At 42.5% G+C, this 19,330-nt stretch overlaps 1 non-coding gene across 1 annotated transcript; it reads right to left on the minus strand.

Annotated features, from left to right (window-relative positions):
* Positions 1 to 4,878: 4,878 nt before the first annotated feature.
* Positions 4,879 to 4,941, minus strand: LOC131276479 (U7 small nuclear RNA). The gene has a single exon (XR_009183952.1). It is a non-coding gene; the product is annotated as a U7 small nuclear RNA (small nuclear RNA).
* Between the last annotated feature and the right edge of the window lie 14,389 nt (positions 4,942 to 19,330).

Genomic DNA, 19,330 nt, shown 5'->3' on the forward strand with positions numbered 1-19,330 from the left:
AGAAAATGTATGAAGTAGTATTGGTAATAATTGTTAACAGTGTAACAATGTGAGATCTAGGAGAGTAGATATTAGACTTATTTAAGTTGTGTAAAGTTATAGCAGTAAGTAGAGTGCCTATAATGAGACAGTCAACTGAATATTGGGAGGAATATAGTAAGTTAAAAGGCCAGTGTTTTCATGAGAGAAAGGAAAGAGAAAAGAAAGACAATAATATCAATAGTGAATAAAAGACAGAAAACAGAACAAAGTTATTAGAAATAAAAAGCAGACAATTTGGGGGCCAAAGAAAGGGAGGTGGAATGTAAGACAAACAGTAGATGATGGAAGTTAGAAAGATATAAAGGAAAGGGGAGAGTGTAGGTGTCCAAAATCAATACACACAGAAAAGAAGAAATGGAGGATGAGGAAACAGCAAATGTGAAGTGCTCCCTTCAGCACCTATTATATAAAGAAGATAAAATAAAAAAAGAAGAAAAAGAAAAAGGAAAAAAAAAAGAGAAGAGAATGGGGGGGAACAAAGAAAAGGAGGGGGGGAACAAGCTAGAAAAAGAGAGAAAAACAAAATAAATTAAAAAGAACCTTGGGTGATAAAACGGGAGAAAAGAGCAGGAGACAATGCAACAGTAGCAACCATGACAAAAAAAAGAAGAATCAAAGTTTCAAGCTAAGAATCCTCTTTGCAGTTAAATAAAATGCTTAGGGATCTGACCTTCTTCCTTTCTCCCTTCCTCACTTCTCTCTCTCCCAGGGCAGCAGGGATGCTGCCTGAGAGGTCCCATAGGAGATTCAAGTGAGTCCTTGTTGAACCAACTCAACACAGAAGAGTATGACTCTTTATTTCCAGCATGAGAGCATCTACACCTCACCAGAAACCCCAAATATGCTATTGGAAGCTTGGATAGCACGTCCTACAGTCCCTTCCCCTTGGGTGTTCTAGGGGAGGTCTAATTGATTTTCTGATTCCACCTTCTCCCAGATGAAAGTTTCCTATCCCAGGATGTTTAGGTAAATTGGGCTTTCTCCTCAGATTCTCCTCTCCTTTCTTCCCAGACTCTCCCCAAGTCAACTGGTATGCTCCTCCAAGCTCAAAGAAAAAAAAAAATGTGGAAGGCTAGGGTAATCACTGACCTCAGATGGATCTCATGGTGCGGTGGATTCGGGAATTGGAAGTCTGTGATATTGCACACTCAAGGTGTATGAGTCTCTGGAGTGTGGGCTACCAGGGTTTAGGGGATACAGACCTGGGAACCATGCTTCTGGTAAACATGGAGTTTGGGAACACTGCAACACAACAAAGTTTTCAGGGATTGCCATGGCTGGGCTGCGAGCCCTAGGGGGAGGTGTCCTGCACACAACTTCTGACCTCCATTTCAGAAACCCCAAATTCCACCTCTCAAAAGAATCTCTTCTGTCACTGTCTCACCAAATCGACCTCCAGACACCTCCTGCCCTGCAAGCCCCTGAAACAGCCTTCTCAGGGTTTGGGAACACTGCAGCAGAACCAAGTTTTCTGGGATTGCCACAGTCGGGCCGCCAATCCTAGGGGGAAGGGTTCCACCTACAACTTCTGATCTCCGTGTCTGAAACCCAAAATTCCACCTCTTGCAAGAATCTCTTCTGTCTCTGTCTCACCAAATCGACATCCAGACACCTCCTGCCCTCCAAGCCCCTGAAACAGCCCACTCGGGGTTTGGGAACACCTCAGCACAGCAAAGTTTTCAGGATTCTCCGCAGCTGGGCCACCAGCCCTAGGGGGAAGAGTCCCGCCCACAACTTCTGACCTCTGTATCAGAAACCCAAAATTCTACCTCTTGCAAGAATCTCTTCTGTCGCTGTCTCACCAAATTGACTTCCAGACACCTCCTGCCCTGCACCTGAAACTGCTCAGTCCAGCAGGACTCCATCCCTAATCAGCCACTTCTTTGCAGGAGAGGTTATGAGGTACACTCACTCAGATGCCATCTTGGCCCGTCTCCTCCTGCTAACTTTAGTTTAGTCTTTTCCCCCAGTCTGTCTTCTTCATTAGATCATGTTACTGGTCTACATTCCATGTCCCTGATTCTTTCCTCTGTTACCTCCATTCTCTTATTCCACCCAGGGGACTTCTGAATTGAGGGTATTGTTTTTTTGTTGTTTTTTTTTCCATTTTCTTCATTTATTGAAGTCTTATCACTCTTACATAAAATTATATAAACAAAAAATGTGAAGTAATAGTTGTGAACTTACAAAACAAACATACATGACATACAGGACTCTCATACCTCATCCTCCACAAATGCCTTACATTGTTGTCAAACATTTTTAACTAATGATTAAAGAGCATCCTCAAAATATTACTAGTAACCAAAGTATCTTACACTTGGAGTATTTTTCCCCAAATCCACCCTATTATTTTTATATGACTTATATGTGAACATGCATAAACAGTGCATATTAAAAGTTGTGAACTTAATGAAGCAAACATGCCTAACATCATACAAGGGTCCCATATATCAACCACTACCAACAATGTCCATTGTGAGACATTTGTAACAAATTCCGAAAGAATGTCATAAAAATCTTATTCCTAGCAATAGTGCTTATCTTACATTTGGTGTATTTTTCCTCCATCCTACCCTATTATTATTTTTTAAATATATTTTTATGGCAGAAGTTGTAAACTTACAAAACAATCATGCACATGTGCAGAATTCCCATACAGCACCCTTCTTCAACACACCACTGTGTGGTGGCACATTTGTTAAAAATTGTGAAAGAATGTCATCTAATTATTCCAGGTTCATAGCTTACATTTCGCACACTTTTTCCATACTCCCACATTATCAACACAGTACCTCTTTGGCATAGATGCATGAATATTACACTAATTTTGTAAACCAGAGTCCATATATCATTCCAGTTGTATTCTTCCCATGCTTCTCCACATTCACCCCACCCCGCAATAGTGATGTATATCTACTCTAGATCACAAAGGACACTCTCACATCTGTACCATCAACCACTATTGTCATCCATCTGTGGGTTTACTGTGTTATTCAGTTATGATTTATTCTCTAGCTTTCTGTCAATTAGAATTTGCATCCCTAGACTACACTTTTCAGCCACATTCCCATTTATACACCAGCTGTTAATCACTATAATGTTACCATCATCTATGTATGTTTCCACAGTTTTACAGTAAGGTTACTTAAAACTTCTGCTTACTTTAAACATAAGTAGTTCATGTCAGTCCTGCTCTTATCTCCTTTCAGAATCCACTACCTACAACCAGGTCTTGAAGATACTTTCCTACATTTTCTTCTAGAAGCTTTATGGTTCTTGCTTTTATCTTTAGGTTTTTGTTCCATTTTGAGTTAATTTTTGTATAAGATGTGCGATACAGGTCGTTTTTCTTTCTTCTGGCTAAGGATATCCAGTTCTCCCAGCACCATTTATTGAATGGACTGTTCTGCCTGAGCTGGGTGGATTTGACAGGCTTGAGAAAAATCTCTTGAACCTAGATGTGGACCATTTGTGAAACCATCAGTTCATTTCCATTGGTGTATCTGTCTTTATGCCAATACCATACTGTTTTCAACAGTATACCTTGGTAATATGATTTAAAGTCCAGAAGTGAGAGTCCTCCAACTTCACTTTCCTTTTTTAAGGTGTTTCTGGTATTCATGACCCCTTACCCTTCCTAATAAATTTGATAATCATGCTTTCCACTTATTTTTTAAATGCTGGTGCAATTTTTATCAGAATTGCACTCAATCTGTATATCAATTTGAGTAGAAATAACATCTTAATCATATTTAGTCTTCCAACACATGAGCATGGCATGTTCTTCCCATTATTTAGGTCTTTTTAAATTTCTTTCAACAATGATTTGTAGTTTTTGGAGTACAAGTAAGTGCTTTATAATGTTTGTCAATTTGATTCCTAAATATTGGTGTTTGACCTGTCATATTTTCACCACTCTGACACTTTTGTTTACCTTTTCTGATACACTTTTCATTTCTAGACTCTCTTACAAGCCTCTCTCTCCTGTTTTTTCTTTTCAGGTTGTAACATACCCTTTAATATTTCTTGCAAAGCTGGTCTCCTGGTTATAAACTCTCTCAATTTCTGTTTATCTGTGAATTCTAAACTCCCCCTCAATTTTAAAAGACAGTCTTGCTGGATATAAGATTCTTGGCTCAAAAATTTTCCCTCGAAGCTTCTTAAGTATGTCATACCAATGTTATATTTTTTTTAAAAAAAAGAACACCCAGTTTATTAATGGGAACTTAACTCTGTTCTTCCTTATGGGAAATGTGGGATGCAGATGTGGCTCATGTGATAGAGCCTCTGCCTACCATATGGGAAGACCCAGGTTCAGTCCCTGTGGTCTGCTGATGAACAGGAAGAAGAGAAAGTGTGCCTGCATGGCAAACCAGTGCCCAAGTGGTGAGCCCATTGCCTGCATGCTGTGCCATGTGCACATGTGGGTGCCCACTTGGCAAGCTGAGTGTCCATGTGGTGTGCTGAGTGCCTTCCCTGGGAGCCGGTACCCATGTGGTGACCAAATACCCACATGGTGAGGCAGTGCCTGTGCAAGTGAGTCACACCCCAAGATCATGAAGCAATAATAGACAAGGAGATAGTCAAGGTGAAGCACTGCAGAGACCAGGAACTGAGGTGGCACAATTGACAGGGAATCTCTCTTCACATCAGCGTTCCTTAGGATGAAATCCTGGTAATTCTAGACAGGAAAGATGAGAAGACAAGAAAGAGAAATAGAGACAGATTATCACAAAGATAAAAAAGAAATAGAGACAGATTATCACATAGACAGCAGTAACAGCAGGGTGGGGGAGGGGAAGAAAAACTAGTATAAAAAAAATATGGGGAATGTGAGGTCCTTCCAGCAAGATCCAGAAGACCTACTAGACAAATTCTCAAAGAGCTGTAACATTCACGACTGTCTTCTTGCCTCCATGAGAACTTTGCACTTAATCTTATTGGGTATCTCTTATATGTTATGCATTGCTTTTCTCTTGCTGCTCTCAGAATTCTGTCTTTGGCATTTGACATTTTGATTACTGTGTCTTGGAGTTAGTCTGTTTAGATTTATTCATATGGGACTGTGTTGTGCTTCTTGGACATGGATATCCATGTCCTTCAATTGGGTTTCAAATTTTTCTAAGATTATTTCTTCAAATATTCCTTCTGCCCTTTTTCCCTTCTCTTCTCCTTCTTGGGCACCCTTTACACATATGTTTGCACGTTGTCATTTAGTTCTCTGACACCTTGTTCAATTTTTTCCACTCTTTTTTCCATCTGTTCTTTTTTATGTTTGCTTTCAGAGGCTATTTCTTCAAGCCCACCAATCCTTTCTTTATCCTCCTCAAATCTGCTGTTATACAACTCCAGTGTATTTTTAATTTCATTTATTGCACCTTTCATTCCCATAAGATCTCCTATTTTTCTATGTATGCTTTCACATTCTTCTTTGTACTTGTCCAGTGTTATCTTAATATACTTAATTTCTTCAGCCAACTCATTGCATTTCTTAAGGAGATTTGTTGGAACACCTATGATTAGTTGTCTCAACTCCTTTATGTCATCTGGAGGCTTACCTTATTCCTTTACCTGGGTCATATCTTCTTGTTTCTTGGGATGGATTGCAGTTTTTGTTGGTGTCTTGGCATTTGGCTTACTATGTGTTATTTATTCTGGGCATGTTTCTCTCTTTAGTTTAGGACTTTCTTGCCTTTTCTCTCTTGCAGGTTGTGTAGTAGGAGCCAAGGATATAGTTGGTGTTGAACTCTGTAGAGACTCAAGCTGCCCTTGCTTTGCCAGGGACTGATAAATCTCCTCCCGTCTTTATCCTTTACATGTTAGGATAGTGCCACAGCTGTGTGGAATGATCCACATTGTGCAGGTCTAGGCTGTGGTCTCCCAGGGAGACTGACATAGCTTAAAGTTCCTTTCCCCCCCGCCTAGGCAGGGATGGAACTGCAGATGTGAGCAATAAGCTATGGTATGCATGTGCAAAATGACCATAGTTGCCCCAGTAGACTTCCCACTCTTCAGTCTGCCAGCTAAATGTACCTGCACTTACCCTGAGAGGCTGCTGCAGGGCCCACAAACTTCCTCCCCACTAGAGGTGGGGCTGATGCCTAGGCTAGGGCTGCAGTCTGATCTGGGTGAAAGAAGCCAGTCCTTATAATCACTATCATTTTCAGCCAGTCCAGATTCCCCACATGTTAGGGACAGAATCATAATGGTGTCCACTGGCCTCTTTCTGACTTGGACAGGTTCACACTTTACCTGTTCTTAGGGTTATATTTTACCCAGCCAGATTTACTAATCATTAGGTGAAATCGGTGGCCAACCATCTCTTCCTTCTCTGCTTTTTTGGGAAATAGAGCTTCCAAATCCAGAATAGTTCCAGAGGCAGCCAGAGAAGGATGATGACAGGCCTCTGAGGCATGTATTTTCCCGGAGAGGCTGGTACAGCGTCCTCCAGCTTCCTCCCTGCTGGAGGCGGGGCTGGGGCTTAGCCTAGAGCTGCAATCTGATATGGATGGAAAGAAGTCTGTCACTACCAGCACTGTGAATTTCCCCTTGTCCCAGGGGCAGAGTTGAAATAGTGGCTACTAGCCTCTCTCTGACTTGGACAGGTTCAAATTTTAGCCATTCTAAAGATTATACTTTAGACCACCTAATTTACTAATCATTATCTGAAGCTGGTGCCCAGTCTTCTCTTCCTCCCCCATTTTTGGGAAGTGGAGCTTCTGATTCCAGCTGAGGAATAGCTCCTGAGGTGTCTTATGCTGACTGTGGAGGATGGCCACTGCCCTCCAGGGCATGGTATGTTCTACTTAGGAATCTTCTCTGAAAATGGGCAGTCTCCTCCTTCCCTTCTTTCAAGGATGTTGCAGGATGCTATTCTGGTCTCCTGGATCCCCAAACAGGTGCTTTAGGTAGCTGTGTATGATTCCCAACTGTTCTGTAGCATGAGCTGACTCTAGGAGCTCCTTACTCTGCTACCATCTTGCCTGGTCATCCTTGAATTTTAGATGTTTTATATCTAGATCTAAAGTTTCCTTTTGCATCTTTTTGTTGTTTCTTTGTTGTGAACTATCTTTTCTTTCATTCCAAGAGTATCTACCTTTCTCATTGTGCAGAGACTTCATATGTGCTTTGTCTGATCATTCCTTCTCTGGTTCATTTGGAACTGTATCTGCTGATTGTTTATTGCCCTGGAGAAGAGATCAGGTTTTTCTAGTTCTTTATTTGTAATGTTTTATTATATTGGATGATGTCCTGGTGGCATGTGCTTGTTATATAGTTGTAGACTTCCAAAAGATTGATTTTGCTAGTTGGGGCCTCTTGCCATTCCATATGAATTTGAGGATCAACTTTTTCAATTTCTACAAAAAAAATGCTGTAGAGATTTTGAGAAGTATTACATTTAATCTGTCGATCACTTTAGGTAATACTGATATTGTAACAATATTAAATCTGAAAGATGGGTGTGATATCTTGCCATTTAATTAGGTCTTCTTTTGTTTCTTTCAGTAGAGTTTTGTAGTTTTCAGTGTACAGGTTATTCATCTCTTTGGTTACATTTATTCTCAGGTATTTTTTCCTTTTAGATATAGTGAATGGAATTGTTTAAAATATATTTTTTGTTCTTTTAGGAGGTACACAGACTATATAAAATTTTACACAAAAATATAAGGGGTATCCAAATGCCCTACTCCCCATACCTCCCACCCTTCCTCACATTTCACAGCTTCTTTCATTAGTGTGATAAGTTCACTGCAATTGATGAACACATTTGAAGCATTGCCACTATGCATGGTTTATAGTTAGCATTTAGTTTAGACTCTCTCCCACTCAATTCTGTAGGTTATGGAAGGATATATAATGTCCTGTATCTGTTATTGCAGTATCATTCAGGACAATTCCATGCCCCCAAAAAGACCCCATATTATACCTCCTTTCCCCTCTCCCTGCCTTCTGCTCCTCTAGTGGCCACTATTTCCACATGAATGATATAATTTCTTCCATTGCTTGAATACCAATATGTCTATAGTAGAATACCAGTAAGTCCCCTCTATTCCATATTTTATTCCCCAATCCTGAAGACTCTGGGATGGTAATGATGACCACTCGACTTCTAATTGAGAGGAGGCTTCAATCCTATATGGCCAGTGATCTGGAGAGTAGGTGTTGTAATTAATGGAATTGTTTTTGTTTTATTTTTTAAAAATTTACTGATGTATATCACTCATACATAAACATACATAAACAATAAGTATATATTAATAGTAATGAACTTACAGAAGAAACATATATAACATCATACAGGACTCTTACACTTCACCCTACCACCAATATCTTGAATTCTTATTAAACATTTTCAAGTAATGATTAAAGGGCCTCCTCAAAATATTTCTACTAATGAAAGTATTTTTCCCCCAACCCACCCTATTGTTATCTTTATGTCATTTATATATGAACATACGTAAACAATAAGTGTATAGTGAAAATTGTTAACATACAAAGCGAACATGCATAACTTCATACTGGGGTCCCATATATCAACCCTCCATCAATACCTTGCATTGTTGTAAGATATTTGTTATAGATTATGAAAGAATATTTTCAAAATCTTACTATTTATTATAGTCCTTTTCTTACATTTGGTAGATTTTTCCCCAAACCCACCCTATTATTATTTTTTAAATAGACAGAAGTTGTAAATTTACAAAACAATTGTGCACTTGTGCAGAATTCCCAAACAAAACCCCTCTATCAACACACCACACTGTGGTGGAATATTGGTTGCAGATTATATGAAAATATCATCCAATTGTTACCACGTCTATAATGTACATCTGGTACATATTTTCCATTACTGCCCCATTACCTACACAGTACATCTTTGGCATAAATGCAAGAATATTACATTATAACTGCTAACCACAGTCCATCTGCCATTCCGGTTGTGCTTTTCCTGTGTTTGTCCTCAGTCCCACTATATTGTATATGATCAAATAGGGATGTACCTTTGCTGTAGCAAAGAAAGGATACTCTTGCATCTGTACCATCAAACACAATTCTCATCCACCTCTAGGTTTTCAGTGCTATTCAGTTCCTGTTATTTTCTAGCTTTCTGTCAATTGGCATTTACAACCCTAGACTACCATTTTTATCCCCATTTATGAACTGGCTGTTACTCACTATGTGTTACTATCCACTCTGTACATTTCCACACTTTTTACAGGAAAGCTAATTAAAACTTCTACATAGATTAAATATCAGTAGGCCATCACAGTCCTCCTTTTGTCTCCATTAAGAATCCACCACTTACCACCAGGTCTTGAAGATATTTTCCTTCATTTTCTTCTAGAAGCTTTATGGTTTTTGCTTTTATATTTATGTTTTTTGAACCATATTTAGTAAATTTCTTGGATCAGGTATGAGATAGGGGTCCTCTTTCCTTCTTTTGGCTGTTGATATTCAGTTCTCTCCACACCATCTGTTGAGTGGGCTGTTCTGCCAGAACTGAATGGGTTTGACAGGTTAATCAAAAATTGCTCGACCATACATGTGAAGGTGTATTTCTGAAGTATCAGTTTGGTTCCATTGGCCTGTGTGTCTCTCTTTTGGGCAGTACCATGTTGTTTTTACCACCATAGCTAGGTAATATGATTTAAAGTCTGGAAATGAGAGTCCTCCAACTTCACTTTTCCTTTTTAAAATGCTTCTGGCTCTTCAGGACCCCTTAACCTTCTAAATAAATTTGATCATGTTTTCAATTTATTTAAAAAATACTGGTGGAATTTTTATCAAGATTACATCAAGCCTGTATATCAATTCGAGTAGCACTGACATCTTAATTTTATTTCATCTTCCAATCTGTGAGCATGGAGTGTTCTTCCAGTTACTGAGGCCTTTTTTGTTTCCTTTAAACACTGAGTTGTAGTTTTCTGAATACAAATGCTTTACATCATTGGTTAAGTTTATTCCCTGAATATTTGTGTGTTATCTGTTATATTTTATTTTCACCACTCTTTTACAGTTTTAGTTACTAGTATTGATAAAATCTTCATTTCTAGACTCTCTTCCAGGCTTCTCTTTCCTGCCTTTACTTTTCAGGCTCTAGTACAACCTTTAGTATTTTCTGAAAATCCAGTCTCTTGGTTAGAAATTCTCTCAGTTTCTGTTTATCTGTGAATATTCTCAACTAGCCCTAAGTTTTGAAAGACAGTCTTCCCAGCTATAAGATTCTTAGCTGAAAGTTATCCTCTTTTAGTACCTTAAATACATCATACCACTGTCTTCTTGCTTCCATGGGTTCTGGTGAGAAATCAGCACTTAATCTTATTGGGTTATTCCTTATAAGGTATGCATTACTTTTCTTTTGCTGTTCTCAGAATTCTTTCTTTGATTTGGCATTTGACATTCTGATTAGTATGTGTCTTGGAGGTTGTCCATTCAGATTTTTTCAGATGGAAGTATATTGTGCTTCTTGGACATGGATATCCATGTCCTTCAATAGGGTTAGGAAATTTTCTACCATTATTTCTTGACATACTCCTTCTGTCTCTTTTCCCTTCTCTTCTCCTTCTGGGACACCATGACACAGATGTTTGCATGTCTCTTGCTGTCATTTATTTTCTTGAGACCTTGTTTGATTTTTTCCTTTCTTCATCTGTTCTTCACTTTCAGAGTCCATTTCTTCAAGCTTACCAGTCCTTTCTGCTTCCTCCTCAAATGTGCTGTTATATGATTCCAAAGTATTTTTAATTTCATTTATTGCGCCACTCATTTCCATAAGGTCTACTATTTTTCTGTGTATGCTTTAAATTCTTGTGATCGTCCAGTGTCCTCTTAAGATCCTTAATCCCTTCAAATTCATTTAGGAACTCATCTGTGATTAGTTGTCTCAATTCCTTTATGTCATCTGTAGGCTTATCTTGTTCCTTTAACTGGGCCATAGCTTCCTGTTTCTTGGTGTGGACTGTAATTTTTTGTTGGTGTTTTCACATTGGGCTTACTAGAGTAATTATTCTGGGTGCAGTTTTTCACTTTAAATTAGGGCTTCCTGCCCTTTCTCCCTTGCTGCTTGTGTGGTAGGAGCCAAGGATGTAGTTGGTTATGTAAGCTGTGGTAGCTCAAGCTTCCCTCATTGCCCCAAGGACCAATGAAGCTTCTCCCAACTTTCTCCTTTGCCAGGGGTAGGACAGAGTCACACATGCCTAGAATAATCCAGTTCTTGCAGGCAGCCTATGTTGTAGTTTCCCAGAAAACCTAATGAAGCTTCATGTCCCTTTCTCCCCTGCTTGGGGTGGGCATGGAGCTGCAGGTGTGTGTAGCAATCTATGCATTATGGGCCCAGGGTGACTGCAGTTGCCCCAGTAGATATCCGATTATTCAGTCTGTACCAGCGAAAGGTACTTGCAGTTACCTGGATAGGCTGGGCCAGTTGCCACCCTGACAGAGGTGGGACTGAAACCTAGCCTAGGGCTGCAGGCCAATCTGGGTGAAAGAAACTAGTTCCTACCTTCACTGTGATTTTGGGTCAGGCTGCCTTCCCCCCAAGGTGGGGGCAGACTCAAAATGTTGGATGCTGGCCTCTTTCTGACTTGGACAGGTCCAAACTTTAGGTATTCTTAGGGTTAAACTTTAGCCAGCTGAATTTACTCATCAGTAGCTGAATTGGTGGTCTCTTTATCCCCGTTTTTGGGAAGTGGAGCTTCCAATCCCAGCTACAGAATAGCTCCTGGGGCAGCTTGTGCTGCCAAAGTAAGATGATTACCAGCTATAGTGATTACCCTGGCTAGAACTTCCAGGAGAATTTTGAATAGAAGTGGTAAAAGTGTGCATCCTTGTCTTGTTCCTGACCTCAGGTTTCAGTCTTCCATTGCAAGCTTTCATGCTTTCTCACATTGACTATGATGTTAGCTGTGAGTTTTTTATATTTATCATGTTGTAGCTGTAACCTTTTATTCCTATTTTTTTGAGTGGTTTTATTATGATATCATGGTAGATTTCATCAGAAGCCTTCTCTGTGACATTCAAGTGATCAGATGGATTTTTTCTTATGTGGAACCACTGCTGCATTCCTGAGATAAGTCATCCTTGGTCATGAGTTATAATCCTTTAATATATGTAGTTTGATTTGCTTCTCCAGTGTTTTGTTGAGATTTTTTTTGCTTCTGTATTCATATGGGAAGTTGAGAAAAATCATAATTCCTTGTATGGTTCTTTTGAGACTGTATCTGCTGATTGGTTTTTTTTTTCCCCTGGAGAATAAATGAGATTTTTCTAGTTCTTTATATGTTATGGTATATAATTTGGGATGATATTCTGGTTGCTTGTTCTTATATAGTTAGAGACTTCTGAGAGATTGTTTTGGCTAGTTGGGGCCTCTTGGTATTCCATATGAATTTGAGGATAGACTTTTTCCATTCCTACAAAAAAAATGCTGCAGAGATTTTGATAGGTGTTGCATTTAATCTGTAGATCATTTTAGGTAGTAATGATATTGTAACAATATTAAATGTGAAACATGGACACATGATTGCGGCGACTTGCTCGGTCGGTAGAGGTGGGGTCTGACTGCGGACGAGGGGTCGGTCCAGCTCTGGACGAGGGGTCGGTCCCGCTTGGGACGAGGGGTTGGTCCGGCAGCAGATGAGGGATCGGTCTCACCAGGGGTTGTGCGGTTCGGCTGATGGGGTCGCCCGGTGAAGCCGGCGATGAAGGGGTTGCCCGGAGAAGCAGGCGACGAACTGGGGACAAGGGAGGCCAGGCCCTTGTCGGGGGCTCTCAGGACTGGAGGGCGCACGGCAGAAGAACTACCGCGGAGACAAGGTAAACACGCAAGTCCACTTTATTGAGGGAGAGGCAACAGTTTTATAGGGTCTGGGGAAGGCTGATTGGTCGAAGCCACGCCCTGTTCTGATTGGTTGCCGGCGAAAGGTCAGTGGGCGGTACTGGACGGGGGAGGGGTGGTGGTTAGGGATTGGCTGTCGCTGTTGCTGGGGGAAGGGGCAGGGTTTAGGGATTGGTGCAGACTTGAGTTTCCCGCCCACGCCTGGCTGTTGCTGCTGTCGGGGGAAGGGAAAAGGGCAGGCTGGATTTTTCCGCCCACGCCTGGCTGTTGCTGCTGTCGGGGGAGGGGAAAAGGGCAGACTGGAATTTTCTGCCCTGCGCCTGCGCAGGGAGAAGGAAGAAGAAGGGTGCCGCCCCACAAGGCATCGGGTGGCGCCATCTGGGAGGAGGGGCGGCCACGGAAGCATGGCTGCCGAGAAGGGGAGACCCGAGGGCACTCTGCGCCCATGCCGAGCTTCCTTCAGGGGTGGCGGTGAGTCCGACCAGCCACCCTATTATGGGGGCAGCGGCTTGGCCTGCTGTGGCTGCTCCCCCGCCAGGCCAGCAAACCACACTTCAGCCCGAGGGGTGACCGCATTTCCCCCTTCTTTTCAAATAAGGACCAGGATGGCAGCAGCAGCAAGTAGCTGAGGCCCAAGAGGCAGTAAGCAATGAGGGAAGTGGGGCTGAAGAGGGAGGTGAGTATGCCGGGGATATAAATGTACAATTTAGGGGGTGGTATCTTGCCGTTGCAAGCAAGGGTGGCCAATGTCCAATTCTTGTTGATCTCGGTGGCTATAAGATCCATCTGCTGTTAAAAGTCCAGGGTGACAGCGCGTTACAGGTAGTTGATCTCTTCTTGGTGGCGAAGAGCGGCAGAGGCAGACTGTGTGATTGTCTGGAGGATCGCAGCGGTGCGGACAAGTTGCGTCAGGGCACCAGCAACGGTGGTGGCGGCAGCGTCGGGAGTGGTGGAGACGTAGGCGAGGACAACAAGAAGGCCAAAGTCTCCGGGAGGCCAGGAGAGGCAGAGGCGTTGTTTGGAGCTGCTCGGTTTGAGATGAAGTGTCTTCACTAGGCGGAGTTGGAAAGGCTGAGTCACCTTTAGTTGAGCTATGATGTCTTCTTGGTGTTGGTTGTCATGGTGATAGGGGCCTCTTCTGGACTACTGGACGAGCTGTAAAAGAAAAGACGGAGTTTTTCTCAGGGGGAGATTATCCCTCTGGAAGGGTTAGTTTGTGGTTGAAGGAGTGGGGGATTGCAATGTTTTATCAATCTTTCTGGTAGCCAGCGAGGGCCATTTCCTTGTTGGTCATATATGTAGGCAGAGCCTCGTCCCCAGATGATTACGGGGTCAGGCCCATTCCATTGCGCTGTTAGAGGGTCACGCCGCATAACAATAGCTTGTTGCGTTTGTGTGGCAGGATGCCAGTGCCTGTCGGCTACAGATTGCCTATTCATATCCAGGGTAAGGAAATTGAGGACAAAGAGAGCATGATGTAGAAGGTCTCGTGGTCGCTGTTTAGAAAGACCAAGAGAACTTTCAGCTAAGCGACTTAAAGTGTTTTTTAGGGTGCGGTGGGCACGTTCTATGATGCCTTGGCTTTGAGAAAGAACAAAAATTTTTAACTTTGCATCAGCATACTACCCGACACCAAAGCCTGTAAAGTTTTATAGATAGACCCATTAAATTTTATTTAAGTTTAACTGTAAAAATTCCGTGTCCACTAATCTTCTGCAGTTTCAGCATTCACTCAGGTTCCGTCCTATACTCTACTCTTTCCAATAGTCAATTATTTTATTTCAGGACAAAATTATTTTCTGTTTCTTTAAGAATAACTTTTCTTTAAATACTTAGTAGCATGCAATATTAGAAACCGTTTCCTAAAAGCAAGTTGGCAGGGGAGCTTGGTTGCTGTTAATCTTTCCTGTTATAAAATTACCTTTTATTATTATTATCATCAATTCAGTTTTATATATATATATTTAAGAATGACCTTTTGGAATTAGCCATTTAATACCTTAATGTAAACTATTGAAGATAAATTTTATCTTTACAGAACACATTCCCTTACGTAAAGTTATCACAATACCTTTTACACTTGCCGCATGCAAATTAAATTTCAAGAGCCCATGAAAAATTAGCCATCTTACTTTAGGACAAAATACGTCCCTTTGCAAAACTTATTACATTTCCGTTAGCATTTTTACAAACTTTTAACCTTTTTAATATTCATATAAGTTTTACATTCTTTATATTATCCTGTGAAGAAAAATAAGTTATTCATTTTAATCTAGGCAAGAACAACTTTTTATGAAGACGTACAGTTAATTTTGTTAAGACTTACAATTTTTTTAATTGTAGATATCTTATTAACATTTAAATTTATGTATTAATATAATAAACTTAAGTATTAATATAAGCGCTTATTTAATTTTTGGCCATTTGAATAGAGCTCTTTTAAAGATTTCTAGTAATTTATATTTACCATCCGGAGGTATCAAAATATACGTTGACATTGAACGAACAGACAGACAAACACAGAACAATTACAACACATTAACAGAAATATATAATTTATTTACAGTTGACTCATAATTCTTTACTTTCTTGGTATAGCTGCTTTTAAATCCTTTTTTATATAGCATATCATAGATTATACCCTTCAAGATTTCTTCTGGACTTCATGTTGCCTGTAATAAGCCAGGAGGGAATCTTTTACCTTCCTGCTCCACAGCAAAAGTGACACTATCTATAAGGCGAGTATAGGTGTCCGGGTCCCAAAGCTGACACGTGGTAAGCCACGGATTAAAGGGGAGAAGAAGGTCCCAATACACTTGAAGCTGTTTCAAAGAGATCTTACACCGGTGAGTGTCTAGGAGACCGGCGAGGGCCCGAACTTGTGGGGCTTGCTTAGCAGATAGGATGTTACCCATTGCTAATGGCCTTTTGGAGCTGATAAGAAAAGGGGCCCTTACCTTGAGAGCGCGGCGATGGGAGCCGAGGTGCGCGGTGAGACAAGGGGTCGGAGCCAGTGGGGCTCCGACGGTGGTCGCGGGCCAAGAGAAGGCCCCGACGAGGGGAGGGCGGAACGACGAGCAGTGGAGCAAGGCAAAGGGGAGCAAGCACGGAGGGGAGGAGGCAGAGGTGAAGGCAGGGGTGGAGGTGCTCAGGCACGCACTCCTGAGAGTTTTATTGGCGCCTCTTAATCATAGCGGGTCGGTATAAGCCCCCGACATGGAAGGAGAAAACCATCCAGCGATTCTCCCAGACCGCCGTGGATCATATGAGGTCACCAAGGTTCAGGAGCAGCAATGCAGAGGGAAAAGATAGGGGTGAGAAGAGAGGAGGGTGTAGGGCTGTGGTAGGGTTACTTCAGACGTGCAAGCGCACGCTCCCGAGAAATCCAAGGCTCCTCTTAATCATAGCGGGTCGGTATAAGCCCCCGACATGGAAGGAGAAAGCCATCCAGTGATTCTCCCAGACCGCCGTGGATCATATGAGGTAGCCAAGGCTCAGGTAGCAGCAATGTTGCACGAGAGAAGTCCCAAGGTGAGAAGAGAGGAGGGCGTAGGGCTGTGGTAGGATTACTTCAGACGTGCAAGGGCACGCTCACGAGAAATCCAAGGCTCCTCTTAATCATAGCGGGTCGGTATAAGCCCCCGACATGGAAGGAGAAAGCCATCCAGCGATTCTCCCAGACCGCCGTGGATCGTATGAGGTAGCCAAGGCTCAGGTAGCAGCAATGTTGCACGAGAGAAGTCCCACGGTGAGAAGAGAGGGGGGGGCCGCCAGGTTATGGAGTGAGGCTGTGGTGGAGTTGCCTTGCCCCACGTTGTGCTGTGGTGGGGTTTCCTTGCCCCACGTTGGGCGCCAACTGCGGCGACTTGCTCGGTCGGTAGAGGTGGGGTCTGGCTGCGGACGAGGGGTCGGTCCAGCTCTGGACGAGGGGTCGGTCCCGCTTGGGACGAGGGGTCGGTCCGGCAGCAGACGAGGGATCGGTCTCACCAGGGGTTGCGCGGTTCGGCTGATGGGGTCGCCCGGCGAAGCCAGCGACGAAGGGGTCGCCTGGAGAAGCAGGCGACGAACTGGGGACAAGGGAGGCCAGGCCCTTGTCGGGGGCTCTCAGGACTGGAGGGCGCACGGCAGAAGAACTACCGCGGAGACAAGGTAAACACGCAAGTCCACTTTATTGAGGGAGAGGCAACAGTTTTATAGGGGCTGGGGAAGGCTGATTGGTTGAAGCCATGCCCTGTTCTGATTGGTTGCCGGCGAAAGGTCAGTGGGCAGTACTGGACGGGGGAGGGGTGGTGGTTAGGGATTGGCTGTCGCTGTTGCTGGGGGAAGGGGCAGGGTTTAGGGATTGGTGGCTGCTGTTGCTGGGGTGGAGGGCAGACTTGAGTTTCCCGCCCATGCCTGGCTGTTGCTGCTGTCGGGGGAAGGGAAAAGGGCGGGCTGGATTTTTCCGCCCACGCCTGGCTGTTGCTGCTGTCGGGGGAGGGGAAAAGGGCAGACTGGAATTTTCTGCCCTGCGCCTGCGCAGGGAGAAGGAAGAAGAAGGGTGCCGCCCCACAAGGCATCGGTTGGCGCCATCTGGGAGGAGGGGCGGCCGCGGAAGCATGGCTGCCGAGAAGGGGAGACCCGAGGGCACTCTGCGCCCATGCTGAGCTTCCTTCAGGGGTGGCGGTGACATGATATCTTGCTGTTAGGTCTTCTTTAATTTCTTTCTGTAGTGTTTTGCAGTTTTCATTGTATACATAGTTCATTCTTTTAATTTAAATTTATTCTCAGGTATTTTATTCTTTCAGACGCTATAGTGAATGGAACTTTTTTAAAAGATATTTTTTATGTTTTTCAAAGACACTAAGGTTTCACAAAATGCTACAGAAAAAAATATAAGGAATTCCCAAATGCCCCACTCCCCACATCTCACACCCTTCCCCACATTAAAAACTTCTTTTATTAGTGTGGTACATTTTGTCAGTGGCACACAGAATCTGTGTCTTTTTTGTCATGTCATCTTGCTCCATCAGCTGTCCGTGTGTGTGGTGCCATTCCTGAAAAGGCTGCACCTTTTTTTTTCATGCTGGATGGCTCTTCTTGTGGTGCACACTCCTTGTGCATGGGGCTCTCCTAAGCAGTGGACAGTCCGGCATGGCACGGCACCCCTTGCACACATCAGCACTGCTTATGGGTCAGCTCATCACATGGGTCAGGAGGCCCTGGGTTTGAACCTTGGACCTCCCATGCAGTAGGTGGATGCACTATCCATTGAGCCAAATCTGCTCGTCAGTGTGATACATTCAATGCAATTGATGAATTTTTTTAAAATGTATTTGTTATTTTTTTCAAAAATACTTAGGTTTTACAAAATGCTGCAGAAAAAATATAAGGAATTCCCAAATGCTCCATTCCCCATACCTCACACCCTTCCTCACATTAACAACTTCTTTCATTAGCGTGGTACATTCATTGCAATTGATAAGCACTTTTGGAGCATTGCCAGTAAGTATGGATTATAGTTTAGATTGTAATTTACACTGAATTCTGTAGGATATGGCAGGATATATAATGGCCTGTATTTGTCATTGCAGTGCCATTCAGGACAATTCCATGTCCCAAAAATGTCCCCATATTATACCTCTTTTTCCCTTTCCCTGCCTTTAGCACCTCCAGTGGCCACTGTCTCCACATTAATGATATAATTTCTTCCATTGCTAGAGTACCAATAAGTCTGTAGCAGAATACCAGGAAGTCCTCTCTGGTCCATATTTTATTGCCCAGGTTCTGGGATGGTGATACCTATTCCACCTCTAATTGTGAGGTGGCTTCAATTCCATATGGCTGATGGATGGCACTCTGATGCTTGCAGTTGTAGACTCTCTCAGTTCCTTTGTATGATAGTTGTCCATCCTCTTCTCCCTGTTAGTTTACCAGGGTGAGGCCAATGAACTGGAGAGTAGATGTTGCAACTAATAGAATTGGTTTTTAATGCTCATTTCAGACAGTTCTTTCCTGGTATGGAAAAAGAAAACTGATTTTTTAAGGGTTTATCTTGTACCCTGCAACTTTACTAAATTTTTAAATTTTCTGTGGTAGTGTTCTTGCAACTACTTGGGGACTTTCAATATGGAGGAACATACCATCAGAGAATAGTGTTAGTTTTACTTTTTCAATTCTGATTTAAATGTCTCTCTTTTTTTGCCTAATTACCCTAGCTAGAACTTTCAGTGTAATTTTGAATAGAAGTGGCAAAAGAGTGCATCCTTGTCTTGTTCCTGACCTCAGGTTTCAGTCTTCCATTGCAAGCTTTCATGCTTTCTCACATGGACTATGATGTTAGCTGTGAGTTTTTTATATTTATCATGTTGTAGATGTAACCTTTATACCTATTTTTCTGAATGGTCTTATTATGATATCATGGTAGATTTCATCAGAAGCCTTCTCTGTGGCATTCAAGTGATCAGG

Source organism: Dasypus novemcinctus, chromosome 28 (genome assembly GCF_030445035.2).
Source record: "Dasypus novemcinctus isolate mDasNov1 chromosome 28, mDasNov1.1.hap2, whole genome shotgun sequence".
Classification (NCBI taxonomy): domain Eukaryota; kingdom Metazoa; phylum Chordata; class Mammalia; order Cingulata; family Dasypodidae; genus Dasypus; species Dasypus novemcinctus.